This window comes from Alexandromys fortis, unplaced genomic scaffold (genome assembly GCF_014885135.2).
Source record: "Alexandromys fortis isolate MF-2015 unplaced genomic scaffold, M_Fortis_MF-2015_v1.1 scaffold_79, whole genome shotgun sequence".
Lineage (NCBI taxonomy): Eukaryota > Metazoa > Chordata > Mammalia > Rodentia > Cricetidae > Alexandromys > Alexandromys fortis.
Genome location: NW_026067964.1, coordinates 6,887,358 through 6,906,610, shown reverse-complemented (window position 1 = coordinate 6,906,610; position 19,253 = coordinate 6,887,358). Strand labels below are relative to the sequence as shown.

At 43.4% G+C, this 19,253-nt stretch overlaps 1 protein-coding gene across 6 annotated transcripts in view; it reads right to left on the bottom strand.

Annotated features, from left to right (window-relative positions):
- Tent2 (terminal nucleotidyltransferase 2) overlaps positions 1 to 13,718 on the bottom strand; it is a 60,157-nt gene extending 46,439 nt beyond the window's left edge. For 3 of the 6 annotated variants that reach the window (XM_050153780.1, XM_050153783.1, XM_050153784.1), the window contains exon 1: positions 4,591 to 4,892. The gene's annotated coding sequence lies outside the window, so the exon portion shown is untranslated. Of the gene's footprint in view, positions 1 to 4,275; positions 4,377 to 4,590; positions 4,894 to 13,593 lie in introns of those variants that run through there. The other 3 variants (XM_050153781.1, XM_050153782.1, XM_050153785.1) reach the window with 3 other exon arrangements.
- Between the last annotated feature and the right edge of the window lie 5,535 nt (positions 13,719 to 19,253).

Below are 19,253 nucleotides of genomic sequence, written 5' to 3'. Positions count from 1 at the left end.
CTGGAACTAGCTCTTGTAGAACAGGCTGGCCTCGAGCTCACAGGAATCTGCCTCCCAAGTGCTAGGATTAAAGGTGTGTGCCACCACTGCCCAGCAGTTTTGGGGGTTTTTGTTGTTGTTGTTGTTGGGTTTTTTTTTTTTTTTTGAGAAAAGGTTTCTCCGTGTTGCCATGACTGTAGACCAGGATGCTTCCAATTTAGTGATCTGCTTGCCTAAGCTTCCTAATGCTAGGATGAAAGACACAAGCCACCACACACAGCCTGGCAATATGTTTCTTATAATAATATAACCATTAAATATACCAATTTAGTTGTTGTATTTGTTACATATCATTTACTATATATTATACAGTATATTTACACATTTTATATTATGAAATTATATACTGATATGTCAAGTTTTAGGTGTGTATATAGTATGTATGTCAAAGATTATTCAGGTTACAAAAAATGCTAAATTTTCTTTTCTGATAAGCAAATCAGAGAATGAACTACAAAAGCTTTATTTTTTTATCAGAAGAAAAACAAAGCCTAAACAGATAAATGTATTAGAGAATGACATTAAAAGGATTAGAAAAACTGTTAGAATCAACAGAATGGGGATGGAAGGGAGCCTGAAAAGCAACTAAAACTCACACATACAAATTTTGTTCCTTGGTTTTCCAATTCTATGGGATTAAAATTTCCTAGGTTGACCACTATGAATCAGTTTCATCAGTCCAAGTTTCATCTTAAGTAGTGGACAGGCAACTTACCACCATTATCATACCTCATTCCAAATGCCTGACTCTAATTTTTACCAGAAACAAAGTATTGTCTATAGGAAATTCTTCCATGAAGTCTGTACTTCCTATTATTGGGGGGTAGGGGTTGCTTGGTTTTGTTATTTTTTTTATATCTGCTGACCTGTACTCTCTGAATTTCACTGTTTTGAGGGACATGATGGTTAAGATTTGGTTCCCTTAATTCCACTTCCGTGAACTAACTTCTCATTTTAAAACAACCTTTTTCATGGGAGTTATAAAAAAAAAAGTCATTAAGTGATTAGCTATAACAAATTTTGCTTGACATTTCATTTTGCAGGAATACAGAAACTATAGACCTAACTAAAAGAAGCCATCTCTACTTAGAAAAACTAGAATTAAAAAGTTCTATTTTAAGTCATGCATAGTGGCACACACCTGAAATCCCAGCACTTGGAAGGATGGTCAGCATTTGAGACTAGTTGAGAAGACACATCAAGTTCAAAGCCAACCTGGACATAAGATTGTCTCAAAAAACACAACACCAAAATTCTATTTCAAAGCTAGGAGTAGTGGTGCATGTCTGAAATCTCAGAATCCAGGAGGCTCAGGCAGGTGGGTCTGAAGTTTAAGCACAGCCTGGGTTCCATAGGAGTAAAAATCCATCTCTAAAAGCAAACATGGGAGCTGGAGTGCTCAAAGGTTAAGAGCACTGCCTGCTCTTACAGAAGACCCAGGTATGGTTCTCAGCACCTGCATGGTGACTCATAACTATCTGTAACTCCACTTCCGGGAAACCCAATGCCTTCTTCTTTCCTTCCAGGGAACTAGGCATGCACATACTAGTATGTGTGTGATACACACACATAAAATAATAGACACATCTGAAAAACTAAAATAAAAACAACAACAAATGCTATTTCAGGTTCATTTACAGAGGTTCACTGTTCAACATCTAGACAATCTTTTAACTACAAACAATAAACTGTCTTTTTCTTCTGGACCCAAATAAGGCCCTATATGTCTGCATTCAGACTTAAAGATGCAAAAATGCTAAGGATACACCTCTCACTTTTATTTCTATCCCATTACACAATCAACTCCAAACTAAGTAGAAGTTAAAAGATGATACAGTACCCAGAACTACTCTATAACATTAAAACCAAATGATTCTACGCTTAGAAGCCTAGAAAATTGTTAAAAATAATTAAAATTTTACTCTAGGGTATATATCTAGTTCAGCATATCCCAATGCAAAAATGGAGCATTAGTTTCTATTATACTATTCTATTGAGAAAGGGTTCACTGTCCTAAGCTGGCTGGCCTGGAACTCTCTAAGCAGACCAGGCTGGCCTTGAATTCACAGAGATCAGTCTGACTCTGAGAAGCATTCATTCTTCTGGAGTACTTCTAAAATAAAATACTACTCAGGCTCTCTCAAGAACCTTGACCCTTAAGTCAAACTCCTAACTGGGCAACCTTCAAAATAGAACCATTCCTAAGAATTAACAAATAGTATTCGATGTTCACCCCCACAAATAGCCTATCTGACCATCTAGAGAAATGAAGTCAGTATCATGATTGTAATGATACTGAAACAATAATCTATTGCAAAAATACAAGGGAACCAGATGTAGTGCCACACACATTTGATGCCACTACTGGAAAGGCAGAGGCAGGAGGATCTCTGTGAGTTCAAGGCCTGCCTGGTCCATAAAGCAAGTTCCAGGATAGCCAAGGCTACGCTAGACTCAATAGCAAAGCATAAGGAATCTTTATAAAAATATAGTTTAATGAAATAAAATCACTATACCAGAACTTCATAAAATTTTAACTAATTTATAGTTTTTGTTTGTTTGCTTTGCTTTGTTTTCGAGACAGGGTTTCTCTGTGTAATAGCCCTAGCTGTCCTGGAACTCACAGTGCTGTAGACCAGGCCTTGAACTCATAGAGAGTGCTGGGATTAAAGACCCGGTTTCTTTGTAGTCTTAATGAAGCTTCCTCATTACAGACAATCTGTAAAAAATTATTCTTTGCTATCTGCGGTAGTATGATAAATTTTATACTAACATCCAGAAATGGATAGCATCGAACTTTTCTTTTTTCTTTTTTTTTAATATTTATTTATTTATTATGTATACAATGTTCTGTCTGTGTGTATGCCTGCAGGCCAGAAGAGGGCACCAGATCTCATTACAGATGGTTGTGAGCCACCATGTGGTTGCTGGGAATTTAACTCAGGACCTTTGGAAGAGCAGGCAATGCTCTTAACCACTGAGCCATCTCTCCAGCCCCCAGCATCGAACTTTTCTTACCTTGAATTACTGGCTTTTTAATCTGTACTAAACAGTGAAACAGAATAACCTAGGTAAAATCATTACTGTTTTTAAAACCATGATACTGGTTCTTGCCCTGAGAAAAGACCCTTAAAGACTGCTTTCTCTAATATGCTTAAACTAGTGCAAGATTAATACAGATTTATATGCAAATGAGCAGACTGAGACAAGATAAATAGTTCAGAAAGAATTTCTAATGATAACAGTATTTGGTCTCTTAATTTGCAACTTAATTATTGTCCTCCAATTGATCTCTCCGACAAGTTATAGAAGACTCAAGTTTACATAATGGTCTCTTCACCAAGACTCCTTGGAAAGCAGCACCTCCCTAATCCAAACAAGAACTGAATGGTTAAATCAAGTTCTCTGTTCACATTAACTAAGTATCTTTGATCCCCTAAAATGTTCAGTTCTTTTCTCCACAACAGAAAAAGTCTAACTCCTAAATCCTGCTCGCCCACTGTCAAAACCACCTTCGGGTTTTAACGGAGCACTCCTTTCTTTATTAAGAATTAAATTCCATCCAAGAGTTAAAAGGAAACTCTAGCAACACGGCTCCAAATGGACATTTCTCAAATAACTGAAAACTGGCCTGTTTCACACGGAGTCTATGTAGTACGGGACATTTCTAGATCCCATACAATTGGGACTATTCACACTACTAAGTAATGTTTCTAATACCAGTTATTAGTCAGTGCAAATTAAAAATGTTATCGTGGTTAGCACACCAAAGCCTGGTAGGACTGAACGATATGATAGTAGTGCATCTGTATTCAAACACAAGAGACACACAAAAAACCCACGTACTTAATTTTCTAACCGTACTTGCATCGTTTCTTTCTCTTCCTTATATCAACAATCTTACTTTTAAACAAAGCTGAAAGAAGCGAAACAAGAAAGAAAACTTAAGTATCTTGTTCTTTTCTTTTACGCGCAATCGATTTCTCTTAAACAAAGCTCAAAGAGGCCAAACCAAGGCAGAGAACTTAGATCCCAGTCTGGGAAACACAGGAGCCCCACCACCACTCTGGTGCTCTTAACCAGATAAAAGGAGGGAGCACCTAGCCACGAAATCTGACCGGGGAAACAATCAGCCCGTCCCAACCTGTGTTTTGACCGAGGGGACTTCACGCTATTTTAATTAAATGCCTCAAAGATAAATGCCTTCCACGATAGCACATTAATGTGGACATTTACCTTGGCTCGCCACGGCCTTTTGGAATACCAGATGGGAGTATCTAGCCAGTCTTACTCTTTCGGTCTAGGGAGTGAGGACAGCGCGGGAGGCGGCGAGAGAACTAGAGAGAAGGCGGAATCAGAGAGAAGCCAGCGGCGCCAACATTATTCACCGAGACCAGCACCCGGGGAACGCCCCTAGTCCGGGAGCCGCAGGGCAGCGCCAGGCTCTCTCTCTCCCGCGCAAAACACAGCGCCAGTTTCAGAAAAGTTTCGCGCGCCCGGCCGGGGAGCAGGGCCTGCACGCGTGCATCCCCTCCGGAGACCCCCACTCACCGGCGTCCACGCCGAAGGCCCGAGCAGGGCCGAGCAGGGCCCAGCGGCACCGCCCGCCAACGCGGCCGCCCGAGCAGCCCGCAGCACGGCGAGGCCCAGCTCGGGCGGGTGACCCAGGAACCGGCAGGGCGGCGGCGAGGCGACTGCCGACACGGCCAGGCCCGCGCGGGTGTGGAAGGTTGGGGGCGGCGACAACAAAAAGAAAGGAAAAAAAAGCGGAAGACCAAAAAGTCGCCGAAAAGGCGGCGTAGACAGCCCTGTCAGAGATACCCGGAAGATCGACGTGACCCCGGATGGGAATAAGCAGCCGGAGCCAAAGGTCAGACTTCCGGCAGCCGCCTGTGGGGAGCGCGTTGGCTGAACTGCGCAGGCGCGAGCTTGCCCGCCTTGGGATGGCTCGGCGGTCGGCTGCGCGGCGCTGGGCAGGGACCGGACGGGGACCGTGCGCTGCCTGTGCTCCTCGGCCGCTCTTCCGTTGGCCATTTCCTGCCGGCCTGCTCTGTCCGTAGCGGGCCTTCTACACTGTCGAAAACCAGCCTCACCTCGCCCTTACTGGGAAGATCAGTATTGAGTTTTAGTTGGTCTTGGAGACAAAAAAAAAAAAAAATGCCTATGATGCCCCAAACCTACCCAGTACCCTGTCTCACTTGTCCAACAGGCACTGCTGTTTCTCACAGAGTGACCTCTAATATCTTGTGAAACTGTCTAAACTGCTGGATTTATTGATGTAAATCTGTTAACGATGGTCCCGTTATTGTCCCACTTGGACAATATCTGACTGCTTCCATTCCGTTTAAGGAATGATAATTTGTTGTCTTTGTAGATGTCATTATTACTTTCGTTTTTTCTGGTTGTTTCTTTATTATTTTCAATGCTTTTAGTTAATAAAATTTTATTTAAACTTTAATTTTTCTCTTTCTTAACTCACAGAGGTCATCGTCATGATACTTATGGCCATTTAATAACTTACTATATACTATTATAAAATATACTGATTATTATATAGCATGCTATCTTACTATATACTGATTACTCATTGTATAATGTATAATGAATACTAATTATGAAATATATACTATATAGTACTATACTATAAACTGATTTAGCTGAATTCCACATCCTATTTTGAAATCCTATATAATTTCCACGTTATTTCTTCTTTGGCCTGTTGGGTGCTTTACAAATACAGTAATGTCTGTAATTATAGAAATATTTCTGAATACTTTCTATTAATAATTTCTAATTAGTCATTTTAAATGTATTCAAACTTGTCACATGAGTCCAAGTATCGATGAGGTCATTGTGCATTGGAAATAAAATATAAAATGATTGGATAGCACGTCTTACAAACATCAATCAAGTCTGGTCAGGTGATGTTATTACTCAGATCTTCAACATCCCTACAGTTTCCTGCCTTGCTCATCCTTTTAGTTACCCTTTAGAAAGGCATATTGATGGGCTGAGGCTGTAGGTCGAGTTCAGCCTTCCGTGTGAGGCCCTGGGTTTAATGCCCAGTGCTGAAAAGTACTGAAATACGACTATAATGTGGCTCCTTCCATATTTCTCTTATGTCTATCAGTTGTTGCTGGAGTTTTCATCTCCTACAAAAGTTTTATTATTATGGACTGCCCCTCCACCCCCACCGCCCGTGTTAAGTGACCTGTTCTTTGCTCTAGAGTAAGCTCTATCTGATCATAATGCTGGCATTCCAGCTTGATGGTGGATACTGCTAATGGGCATTCTAAAGGGAAACTGTATTTACTTTTTTCCTCACTGTGACCAAAAATCTGACAGGAAGAAGCAAAGAAAGGTATTGGTGGAGACTACTTGTTCATTCCTAGCTACCCAGACCACAAAATAATCACTCAGAAAACTATATTATTTAAATCACTGCTTGGCCAGTCACTTAAGCGTATTGCTAGTTAGCTAGCTCTCATACCTTTGGTTAACCCATTTCTGGTTTGTTTGGGGTTTTTTGTTTTGTTTTGTTTTGTTTTGTTTTGTTTTTTTGAGACAGGGGTTCTCTGTAGCTTTGGAGCCTGTCCTGGGTCTAGCTCTTGTAGACCAGGCTGGCCTCGAACTCACAGAGATCTGCTTGCTACTGTCTCCCAAGTGCTGGGATTAAAGGTGTGCGCCACCACAGCCCGGCTTGGTTAACCCATTTCCATTTATCTGTATATCTCCACATGGCTGTGGCTTACCCACAAGATTCCAGCATATCTGTCTGCCATGGCAGCTACCCGTCTTTTCACTGACTCCGCCTTCTTTTTCCCATCATTTAGTTTAGTTCCCTACACCCCCCACCCCTGCCTAGCTCTATTCTGCCCTATCACAGACCAAAGCAGCTTCTTTATTCATTAACCAATAAAAGCAACACACATACAGAAGGATTTCCCACAATAGAAAGGTTTTGTTAGGTTGTGGTTTTAGAAGTTTCAGAGCAACATAGCTAGGGAGGCATGGGGGAGTTCAGGATAGCAACAGCATGCTCACACTTGTCCAGTAACAAAGCCTATATACCCCCTTGGACGTCTGTACATTAGAATGGCTGTTCTGAACCACGAAGCTTCACCTAGGGCTCCGCATACATTTTCACTGTCAATATTTGTATGCGCTTAGCCACCACACACAGTCAAAACAAAGCCAACCAACTATGACCGAGTTGGACTGTGACTCATGTAGATTCTGTCCTTCTCATCTCCTAACTCTGTGCTTTCTTGGTCTCATTTATAAAGTATATACTATACCCAAACTAGTATATCTTTCAACTTCCACAAAAATCAATCCAAACTGCATCAGAAACCTTAATTTAAGACAGGAAATGCAGAAACTTCTAGAGGGAAACATGGTGAATGCTCCTCCAGACACTGGAGCTCAGAAAGTGCTTCATGAACAGGATTTCAATAGCACAGGACCAAGCCCCAAGCATCAACAGATGGGCCTACATGTAATAAAACAGTTTCTGCAGAGCAAAAGAACTGTAAGCAGAGTGAACAGCCCACAGAACAGAGAAAGTCTGTGTCAACTATACTTAAGGCAGTGGCCTAATGTCCAGAATTCCAGGACTGGAAGAATGAAATACCAAGAAATTCAAACTTCCAGTCAGCATTCAGGCTGCTGAACATATGCTTTATAAAAGAAGAAACAAATAATTAGTTTTTAAAACTTCAACATCCCTAGTCGTCAGAGAAATGGAAAAGTTACTTTGAGACACCATCTCACTCCAGTCAGAATGCTATCATAAATCTGGCAACAAATGTTGAGGATGTAGGGGCAGTTAGACACCATCATACCAAACGCTGCCCAAGGTTTCTAGGCCCAGGCATGTGAGACAGGAACAGCCACAGCTCCGTGCCATGCCTTGTAGCTGAGCAGGACTGACTCAACCAAGCACTACCTATGACCCAACCCAGAGCCCCGGTGCCAGGCAGTCGGGCATCGTTGCGGTAGGAGAGTACAGGGAGGGGAGGTAGAAGAGGGAGGAGGACCGGTTCATTGGCTGGGGAGAGAGGCAGATCTAGAAGGGTCAGTGTGGTGCAGAAAGGGCTGACATGAATGGCCTGCTGAACACTCAAGTCCGGGGGTGATTTCTAGGCCTTACCTAGGGCCATGGGCCAGGTCTTGGTCTGGGACCCTAGAGCAGCTGAGGAGGCCTGTGTTCATAGCTATGGTTCCTGTCACCACTCGGGGCCTGTGCGGGGACCTAGTCTGGGCTGCCACCTGGGGCCATCCTGGCATCCAAGGGCCACACAGCTGCAGGGCCATACCAGTCTGAGTGGCCTGCACCATGTCTTAGACCATGGTGACCCAGGCTGCTGCATAAGACCATGCCTGAGTCTGCGGTTCTACTCCAGCCAAGGTCTGTACTGATGTCTGTGATCCACATTGCCACCAAAGACCACAGATCTCTAGGGGTCTGGGTTGCAAACTGTCACCAAGAGGGTGTTCAAGGGCTTGTGCTACCTCCAGGGACATGCTGATCTGAGTGGCCTGTGCCATCATCTGGGGTTATGGTATCATCCAGGCCAGGGCTGCTGCTGGGGGCCTTGTCTGGGTCTATGTGACCCTACAACAGCCAGGATCTGAGTTGAGATCTGTGGCTCCTGTTACCACTGAGGGCCATGTGGATGACAGGCTACCTACCTGTTCAGCCACCTACGACCATGTTGGTGTCCAAGGACCATGTTATGGTTTTGGTCTCTTTAAGAGATCTAATCTGCTTTTTTATTATAAGGGAGACCTGGGAATGTTATGGCTTTGGTCCCTTTAAGAGACAAGCCACGCCCACTCCCTCCCCCATCTGCTGAGGCAGGCTGATCTTCAGCTTCCGGCCTGAGCTCGCTCTCTTTTCCATCTTCCTCTCGGAGAGGCAGCTTCGCTTCGGCCTCTCTCCCCATTTCTCCACTTCCCCCTTCTCTGTCTCTTTCTCCTTTTCTCTCTCTCTCCTCTCTCTGTCCTCCCTTCACCCTTCCTCCTCCATAACCCCCTGAATAAACATTCAACCTCACCCTGCATGTCGTGTCTATCCATGTTTCTGTCTTCTGCCCGCCCGCCATGTGTCTCCCTGCCTGGGACCGGCAGCCGTCTCTGCCTGGGACTAGCTGCTCCCAGAGCCCGCTGCCTGCCACCACATGGCCCGCCACTACCATTTGGGGCCTACAGCATTTCTGCTGCCTACTGCCGCGGGGATTTTGCAGCATTTTTAAAAAAAAGAATAACAGACCATGTCACTAATAAGGGACCATACTGATATGGTTGGCCAGTACTGCTATCTTGGGACCAAAGGGACATCTAGGCACAGGCCACTGCTGAGGGCCTTGGCTGGGTTCATGGTCCAGCAGTAGCCAGGGTCTGGGGTGGTTTCCATAGCTCCTTTTACCACTGAGGACTCTGCAGATGCCCAGGGTCTGGTCAACCACATGAGACTATGCTGATGCCTAAGAACCTTGCTGCCAATGAAGACATACTGGTCTGGGTGCCCTGTGCTGCCTCCGGGGCCGTGGTAAAGTCCTGGCCTAAGCTGCTGCCAAGGTCCTTGTCTGGGTCTCCATGGTCCTGCTGCAGCTGAGGTCTGTGATGATGTCCAATGACACATTGGAACCACGCTGTGTTGAGCAAGCCCCACCCTTCATTGGATACAGCAGCAGGAGAACTGGCCCTGGACCTCGGGTAGGCTGTGCCCTGCACTGTGGAAAGATGGCCCCACCCCTCACCACAGGAGGGCACCTTATCACTAGAGCTAATCCTGTGATGGAAACCCAAAGAGCCCCCTCCCCCAGGGTTGTGAGAGTAAGAGAGTTGACCCCTTGATCCCCTCATCTGTGGTGGCATGGATCAGAGGAAGATGCCCTCGCCCCCCACTGTCACCTGCGGTAGGTGAGAGAGCTAGCCCTAGGATCACAAGAGTGAGATGGGAGAGCCAGCCCTGACCCTCACTGGCTACAGTGCACTAGAGAGCCTGCTCCGCTTCCAATCTGAGCAGCAAACTAGAGCTGACCCTGCTGTTGGGTGTGCAGGTGAGGCAGCCCTGAGGGTGTGAGAGCCAGAGAGCTGAGCTGAACTTCTAACTCAAAGAAAGTTCCCCTCCAGTTGTAAATCAGTTCTGCTCTCTGAGGCTATTGTCAACAGGTGTGGCTAGTTGCCAGACCTGTGCTCCTGAAATGGAAAAGTAGTTGGTTCTTACCTAAAACAAAAGCCTAAGGATCCAACTAACTTCCAGTTCCCTTTACGAAAATAACTTGGGATTCTGTCCAGGGAGTGGTTTGCCTACAGGGTGTTTGGTCTCGAGTGCAAGTCTAGGGCGGGAGTGGTGAATGCAGCCCCTGAATTTCAATTTGTATGTTAATGCAGCCTTTTGTTTTACACCTACATTTTGGGGTCAGGGGTATATTAACCAGTTGGAAATTAAACACAAGTGAATTTTCAGTACTCACTGAAAATTTCTGAAAAATTCCCTCCCGATACTATCCTATATGTTCACGTCTCCGTATTCCCCCCCCCCCCCCCACACACACAGGGTTTCTCTGTGGCTTTGGAGCCTGTCCTGGAACTAGCTCTTGTAGACCAGGCTGGCCTTGAACTCACAGAGATCCATTGGCCTCTGCCTGCTGGGATTGATTGAAGGCGTGCGTCACCACCGCCCTGCTCTTATTCTTTACTATATTGTAAATTCCCACGCCTCTGCTCTGGAAAGGGTATTTTTGTCAAGGCTGGCCCCCGACACCCTCCCTCAACACACACACACCATATGCCCCCTCCAGTAATCAGGAGAGAGGGCCTTGCTCCTTGTTTGGGCAAAACAGTGGAGCTGGCGCTGGTGATGTGAGTGTGGTGACCCGGGTCTGAGAGCAGGAGAAATGGTCCCACTCCTCACTGCAGGCTGCGTTGGGTGGACTAGCTAGGGCAGTGCTGGAGAGCTCACCCCCGTAGTGATGATGAGGGACAGATAGCAGCCTGAGCAGCCCAGCCAACTACCACCCAGGCCCAGAACCAGGGCTATGAGCTAGCCCACCCCAACATCCATGGAAACACATGAAGGGGATGAACCTACAGATCCCAAACAACAGGATCTCCAAGAGGAGCCCCAGGGAGAGCCCATTATGGGTGGTGTAACAGAAACCAGAGGCCTCGACCAGACCAATGACTGGTGGTAATGAACACGGGCAAGTAAAGATGAATGGACTAATGGTAACTGTGTGACTCATGCCGCACTACAGCTTCCACAACAAGATTCTCCCCCCCACACCCTTTTTAAATTAATTGCTTTGTTTGGTTTGGTTTTTGGTTTTTCTTTTAAATTTGGTTTTGATTTGGGGGGGGGAGTTGCAGGGGCAAAGGGTGGGTGGGAGGGTACAGGGAGAGAAGTGAGAACACATGATTTAAAATCCACAGAGAATCAATAAAATTTAAAAAAAATAAAGGGGGAAAAGCAACAATACATCAGATACCAAGGTAATTCAGAGAATCATAAGCATATGCTTTTAAAATTTATACTCCATAAAACTGAAAATTTAAGAGAAATGGATAAATTTCTTAAAATATATACAACCAACCAAAGTTAAATAAAGATCAAATAAGCAATCTAATTAGACCCATAATGCTTAGTGAAATAGAAGCTGTAATTAGAACTCTTCCAACCAAAATGGCCCAGGGCCAGATGGATTCATTGGAAAATTCTATCAGAATATTCCAAGAAGAATTAACACCAATACTGTTCAAATTATCACACAAAATAGAAACTGAAGGAACAGTTCCTAATTTTTTACAAGACCACTATTACCCCAATAACAAAACTACACAAACATACAAAGAAATTATAGATCAATATTCGTTATGAACATAGATGAAAATATTCTCATTAAAATACTTGCAAATTAACACCAAGGACACATCAAAATGATTATTCACCATAATCAACTTGGCTTCATCCCAGAGATGCAGGGGTAGTTCAATATATGTATGTCAATAAATGTAATCCACACATAAACAGACTAAAAGACCGAAGTAGTCACATAATCACCTCAATAGAAGAGAAAAGGCCTTTGACAAAATCCAGTATCTCTTTGTAATAAAAGTCCTGGTGAGATTGGGGATACAAAGGACATATATCAATATGATAAAGGTAGTTTGCATAAGCCCATAGCCAACACCTACCTAACTGGAGAGAAAAGTAAAACATTTGCATTGAAATCAGGAAGAAGACAAGGTTGTCCACTCTCTCCATACCTATTCAATATAGTGCTTGAAGTCTTAGCTAGAGCATTAAGAACACTGAAGGAAAAAAAAATAAAAATAACACTGAAGGAGATCAAGGGGATACAAATAGGAAGGGAAGAAATCAAAGTATCTTTATTTGCAGATGATATGATTTTACAGATAAATGACCCTAAAAACTCCACCTCTAAACTTCTACAGCTGAAAAACTCTTTCACAAAAAAACACTAGCCCTCAGCTGGTAGGTCAGTGGTGACACACACCTTTAATCCCAGCACTTGGGAGGCAGAGGCAGGCGGATCTCTGTGAATCCAATGCCAGCCTGGTCTACAAGAGCTAGTTCCAGGACAGGCTCCAAAGCTACAGAGAAACCCTGTCTCAAAAAACCAACCAAACAACCAAACAACAACAAAAAAACCACTAGCCTTCCTTTATACAAGTGACAAACGGACTGGACAGAGAAAGTAATCAGGGAAACAACACCTTTCACAGTGGTTGAAACAACTCAAAACAACACAAAAAACAGTTCACATGAAACAACTCAAAAAAAAATAACTAAATCTTGGGATAACTCTAACCTAAAGACTTGTGTAATAAAAACCTTAAGACACTGAAGAAAGAAATTAGAGAAGATGACAGAAGACGAAAAAGCTCCCATGCTCAAGGGTCAGTGGGACTAATACAGTGAAAATTGCCCTCCTACCAAAAGTAACATACAGTTAAATGCAATCCCCATGAAAATACCAACACAATTCCTCACAGAAATTGACAAAACAATCTTTAAGTGTATGTGGAAAAACATAAACCCAGGATAGCTAAGACAATCCTGAGTAATAAGAGAACTGCTGGAGGTTCACTGTCCCAGATTTCAAGTCGTGTTACAGAGCTGCAGTAATAAAAATAGCAGGGGGTTGGCAGGAAAACAGACACTTGATCAATGGAATATAATTGTTTTTTCTTTTGTTTTTGTTTTTACCTTCTTGTTCCTTTTTTAGGAGAGAGAGAGAGAGAGAGAGAGAGAGAGAGAGAGAGAGAGAGAGAGAGAGAGAGAGAGAGAGATATGGTGGGGGGGATGATGGGACTTGGAGGAAGTGAGGGAGGAGATAAGCATATAGTGTATATATTGTATTAAAAGTTTTTGTTAAAAATGGAAACGGGAGCTCAGCACCGGACTGAGCTCCCAAGGTCCCAATGAGGAGCAGAAGGAGGGAGAACATGAGCAAGGATGTCAGGACCACGAGGGGTGCACCCACCCACTGAGACAGTGGGGCTGATCTATTGGGAGCTCACCAAGGCCAGCTGGACTGTGACTGAAAAAGCATGGGATAAAACCGGACTCTCTGATCATGGCGAACAATGAGGGCTGCTGAGAAGCCAAGGACAATGGCACGGGGTTTTGATCCTACTTCATGTTCCGGCTTTGTGGGAGCCTAGCCAGTTTGGATGTTCACCTTCCTAGACGTGGACGGAGTGGGGGAGGACCTTGGACTTTCCACAGGGCAGGGAAACCTGACTGCTCTTTGGACTGGAGAGGGAGGGGGAGAGGAGTGGGGGAAGGGGGACAAGGGGGGGAGGAGGGGGAGGGAAATGGGAGGCTGGGAGGAGGCGGAAACTTTTTTTTTCTTTTTCTCAATAAAAAAAAATGGAAACGGGGCCTGGAGAGAGAGAGATCTGAAAGAGGAACTGCTCTTTCAGAGGACTGAAGCATGATTAATAAGAATTCAGAGACAGAAATTGGGGTTCAACCTAAATATCCAAAAGCAAAGCAGACAGCTACTGACTCTTACCTTGACCTCAGTCTGAAATGGTGATCCTGTCTCCAGAAAACCTCAGAATGAGAATGAATCTGAGGGCTGGGATTATAATATAAAATCCTCCCATTTTATAATCCTCTCTAGGGCTGGGATTGAAGGCTTGCACCATTAGGATTAAAGTCATGCACCACCCAGTTTCTAAGGCAACTAGAGTGGCTACTGGGATTAAAGGTGTGTGTTACCACTTCCTAGTCTGTAAGGCTGACCAGTGGAGTGGGGCTGTTTTACTCTCTGATCTTCAGGCAAGCTTTATTTTTTAAAATACAAATGAAATGTCACTATAGGGGTACCAAGTTCAGTTCTCAGCAGCCACATAAGGCATCTCACAACCTCCTGTAACTCCATCTCCAGGCCATGGGAAGGCTCTAGCTTTGGGGGCACCGGAGCTGACATGTGCAAAACCACATAAATCTTACACACCTTCACATAATTAGAAGTAATAAAAGTAAATTTTAAGAAAGAAAATGAACTCTTTTCCTCATTGGTCTTTTGAAGGCAAGAAGGTGACCAGCAGCTTTTCCAGAGTCACTGGGAAGTTAAGGACAAGGTGCTTGCTCTTTCCTGGTCTGCTCAAAGCACCACGGTCTGATATGCAAATAGGGGCTGAACATGTGTGCACCATTCCTGTTCAACATCCTTAGTCATCAGAGAAAGGCCAAAACCAAAAACACTAATGACAACTTATGCTGGGGAGGTTGTGGGGAAAAGGGAACACTTCTGTATTGCTGGTGGGAATGCAAACTGGTACAACCCCTTTGGATGTCCGTGTGGCAATTTCTCAGAAAATTAGGAAACAACCTTCCTCAAAACCCAGCAATACCACTTTTGGGTATATAGCCAAAGGATGCTCAATTGTGCCACAAGGACATGTTCTCAACTATGTTCATAGCAGCATTGTTTGTCATAGCCAGAACCTGGAAACAACCTAAATGCCCCCCAACCGAAGAATGGATGAGGAAAATGTGGTACATTTACACAATGGAGTACTACACAGCAGAAAAAAATAACGACAGCTTGAATTTTGCAGGAAAATGGATAGAGCTAGAAAACATGATTTTGAGTGAGGTAACCCAGACACAGAAAGACAATTATCACATATACTCACTCATAGGTGGTTTTTAAACATAAAGCAAAGAAAGCCAGCCTATAGACCACCATCCCAGAGAACTTAGACAGCAATGTGGACACTAAGAGAGACTTACATAGATCTAATCTACATGGGAAGTAGAAAGTAGAAAAAGACAAGATCGGCTGAGTAAATTAGGAGCATGGGGACCTTGGGGGAGAATTTAAAAGGGGAGGGGAGAGGCAGGGAGGGGTGCAGAGAAAAATGTAGAGCTCAATAAATATCAATAAAAATGTATAAAAACAAAGAAAGAAGAAACAGAAGATCCTATCGGAAAGCTGACCAGCTGGACTAGCCAGAATTGGTGAGCCCATACAGCACACATGAGGAACTTGCAGTATTTACATAGAAACACATACATACATGTAGTGTAAGAAGGGGCTGTCTATTAGTTTCCTGGCTGCCCAGACCCAAAATAAGCACACAAAATCTGTATTAATTAAAACACTGCCTGGTCTATTAGCTTCTGCATATTTCTAACTAGTGCTTATATCTTAAATTAACCCATTTCTATTAATCTGTTTATCACCATGTGGTTGTGGCCTCCCAGTAAGTCTCTGTCTGACTTCCAGTGTCTGTCTCCTATGGCAGCTACATGGCTTCTTTTTGACTCTGACTTCTTTCTCCCAGCTTTCAGTTCAATTTTCCCACCTAGCTCTATTCTGTCCTGTCAGAGGTCCAAGCAGTTTCTTTATTCAATAACCAATAAAAGCAGCACATATACAGAAGGACTTCCCATATCACATACATGTTACTTCCTATCTAATTAATAGTAAAATAAAAATTCTAACCAGGATTGAAAATCTATTCAGTGGTAGAGCAATTGCTTAAGCCCACAAGGACTGGCTATACCAAGAAGCGTTCGTGAGAATATGGAACAACTGAAACTCTCATGCAACACTATTGGAAACACCAAATGGTATAACTGCCATGTAAAACATCTCAGCAGCTTCTTTAAATGATAAGTATACAGTTCGGACCTAATGGTACATTTATATAATCCCAGCACTCGGAAGTATAGGCCTTATGTCTTAATGATGAGAAGATCTAGACCAGCCTGCCTATATTTATCCATTCAATAGACTACTGCTCAGAATAGGAACAAACAAACTACGGCTACTTACAGCAACACAGATCATTGAAAGAACTGGACTGTACCCAAATGCTAACAAACCAACATTGATTATAAAAGCATGTCCACGTAGCCTGGTAGATGGAGTAAGAGCAGAGAAGGGCAGATGGGGGAGATTGCAAAGGAATATGAGGACGTCTTCTGAGAGTAAGGCTCATGTTCATTACCTTGATTATTACAGCTTGTGTGTGTATTTGTGTGTATGAATATATGTAACTCATTGTCTCAAAAACACCACAAAATGTTGTTGAAATTAGATAGAAGTTCTTGGTCTGTGTTGCAATTAGGCTAAATTTCTGTGCATGGTTTTGTTATATGTTATAACATACGCTGGTCATTTAGAAGTATGGGTTTTACTGAGTTTTGATGTTATTTCTAGAGAGAAATAACGGAGGAGAGAATATTCTTCCTGATTGGGAGAAGCACCCACCCCATGGTCTGGGAATTTATGTTGAATATAAAGAGCACCACATTTTCTTTCTCTGTGTCCTAGTGCACAGGAAATGTGAGAAACCCTGGTCATATGCTCCCACCACCACAAGTTCCACCATGATAAACACTGCCATTTCCAATTGTGAGACAAAAGAAAGCCTTCCTCCATAAATTGCTGGTTGTACTATATTTAGTTATAATGACAAAAAGTAACTAACATAAGCAGGTTATTTAGAGAAATGCTAATAATGACTAGCTTAAAAATATTTCTTGTGCTTAAAGAGGAAAGGAGTCATAATATATCCACTGATGAAACCAGAAGGAATTTATCACAGGACCAAGATCATCTCTTCCTTCCTTTTTCATTCTCTCTCTCTCTCTCTCTCTCTCTCTCTCTCTCTCTCTCCCCCTTCCTTCTTCCCTCCCTCCATCATTTCATCCATCCATCCCTCTCATTCTCTCTCTCTCTCTTTCTCTCTCTCTTGACACAGTGTCTCTCCACATAACCCCAGCTGTCCTAGAACTCCCTAGGTAGACCATGTTGGCTTTGAACTCACCAAGATCTGGCTGTTCTGGCTGTTGAGTGCTGGGATCAAAGACATGAGCCACCAAGCCTAGTTCAAAAGCTCTTTCTTTGTGTATGAGTTATATTAGTGCAACCATAAATCCATCTTCAGAGCTTCTCCACTTTTAATTAAAACTTGCAGCCAGGTGGTGATGTCGCACGCCTTTAATCCCAGCACTCGGAAGGCAGAGGCAGGCGGATCTCTGTGAGTTCGAGGCCAGCTTGGTCTATAAGAGCTAGTTCCAGAACAGGCTCTAAAGCTACAACGAAACCCTGTCTCGAAAAAAAAAAAAAAAAAAACCTTGCTAATATGTTAAAAAAAATAAAGATGCTTTGGAGAAAATAGCATTAATATGTAACCTGTAATTTTTCTGTAGTGCAAGACTAATTTGAATGAATGCATTAATGTGTCAAACAACAGAAAGAGTGGATACAAATGATAACTACTATGTGCCAGTAATCCTAGCAGGCAGAAACGAGAGAATCAAAAGTTCAAAGCCTTCCTGGGCTACATAATGCATTCAAAGCCAGCCATTGATACATACTGAGACTGTCCCAGAAAAGCAAAGACCACCCAAGCAATAACAAACACAGACTGGAGGTTCTGGCTCAGCGGTAGAATACTTGCCAAGCGTGCTGTGGGGTCCTTGGGTCCAAACCTTAGCGCTGTAAAAAAATAATAGTCACAATAATAATGGCTATTAATATATTTGTACCTATTAGTGCCTCTCATGCAACTTAAGAAGTGCAGATGAATAAGATGGATCTAATGACTATCTTTATATAGCTCCTAGTTAAAGAAGAGGGCAGGAGCTTTTTAACATTTAGAAGACAATTATTTTCATGATAATAACAGAGAATAGGAAAATATATTTTACTTTAAGAACAAATAACAAGGGCAACTATCCTGCTACAGAAGGCAAGGTGGCCACACCTAATGCTGCTAGGCTCTCCTAAGTGGAGGGTGCAGGTGACTGACAAGCCAGGCTACTGTGTCTCTGGAGCTACCACCACACTGATGGCTGAGACTGCTTCTCCTATAGAAACTAACTAATGATTGAGCATGTGTTGTGTGTCCTGGGGAGATGTTAATATATGTCTAGTCGTCCTAGATAGGGATCTAATGATGGACTGAAGTAAGGATACCCAAGTCCAACTTGGTAATCCAGTGAATTTTGTTGGGGTTACTTACAGAAGTATGGGTGAGGGGGATTACTTGTCGGAGTAGAAGTAACTCAGACAGCTGCATCACTAAAAGACCACCCCCAGCATCAGTGGCAGCTCACAAGAGCTGGAAACCTGGAGCTCACTGCACAGCCTGAAGGCAATTGGACAAGTAAAAGAATGCCCTTTCCAGATAGCTCAGTTGGTCTTATTCTCTTTCAAGCAGCTTGGCTGGGCTGAGAGAGTCTCTTAGCAGTTCTTACTGCTTGTATATTCAGGAGAGGGAGAAGCCTAGTGAATCTGATGGGTTTCAGGTACTTACTAGCAATCCAGTTGTTTACTTCCTGAACTTAACCTGTTTCCCTGCAGGATGGATGTTTTAGATTATCTGTTATTGCACCTCCCTTTTAACATTCTGTGGCTTACCAAGCTTTCCTAGAAAATGGAAGCTTTTAATTTGGAAGAAATTAGCACACAACAGCATGGCAGGGACCCAGGTGTTAGCTCATGGCTATATGATGCAGAATGGGTAAATCTGGCTAAGGAATTTCCCACTGACCTAACAACAGGGCTGCAAGTGCTGATCAATCTCCTCCCTTGTTCCCCTTCTTAATAGATCTCTCTCTTTCTCTCTCTCTCTCTCTCTTTCTCTCTCTCTCTTTCTCTCTCTCTCTCTCTCTCTCTCTCTCTCTCACACACACACACACACACACACAC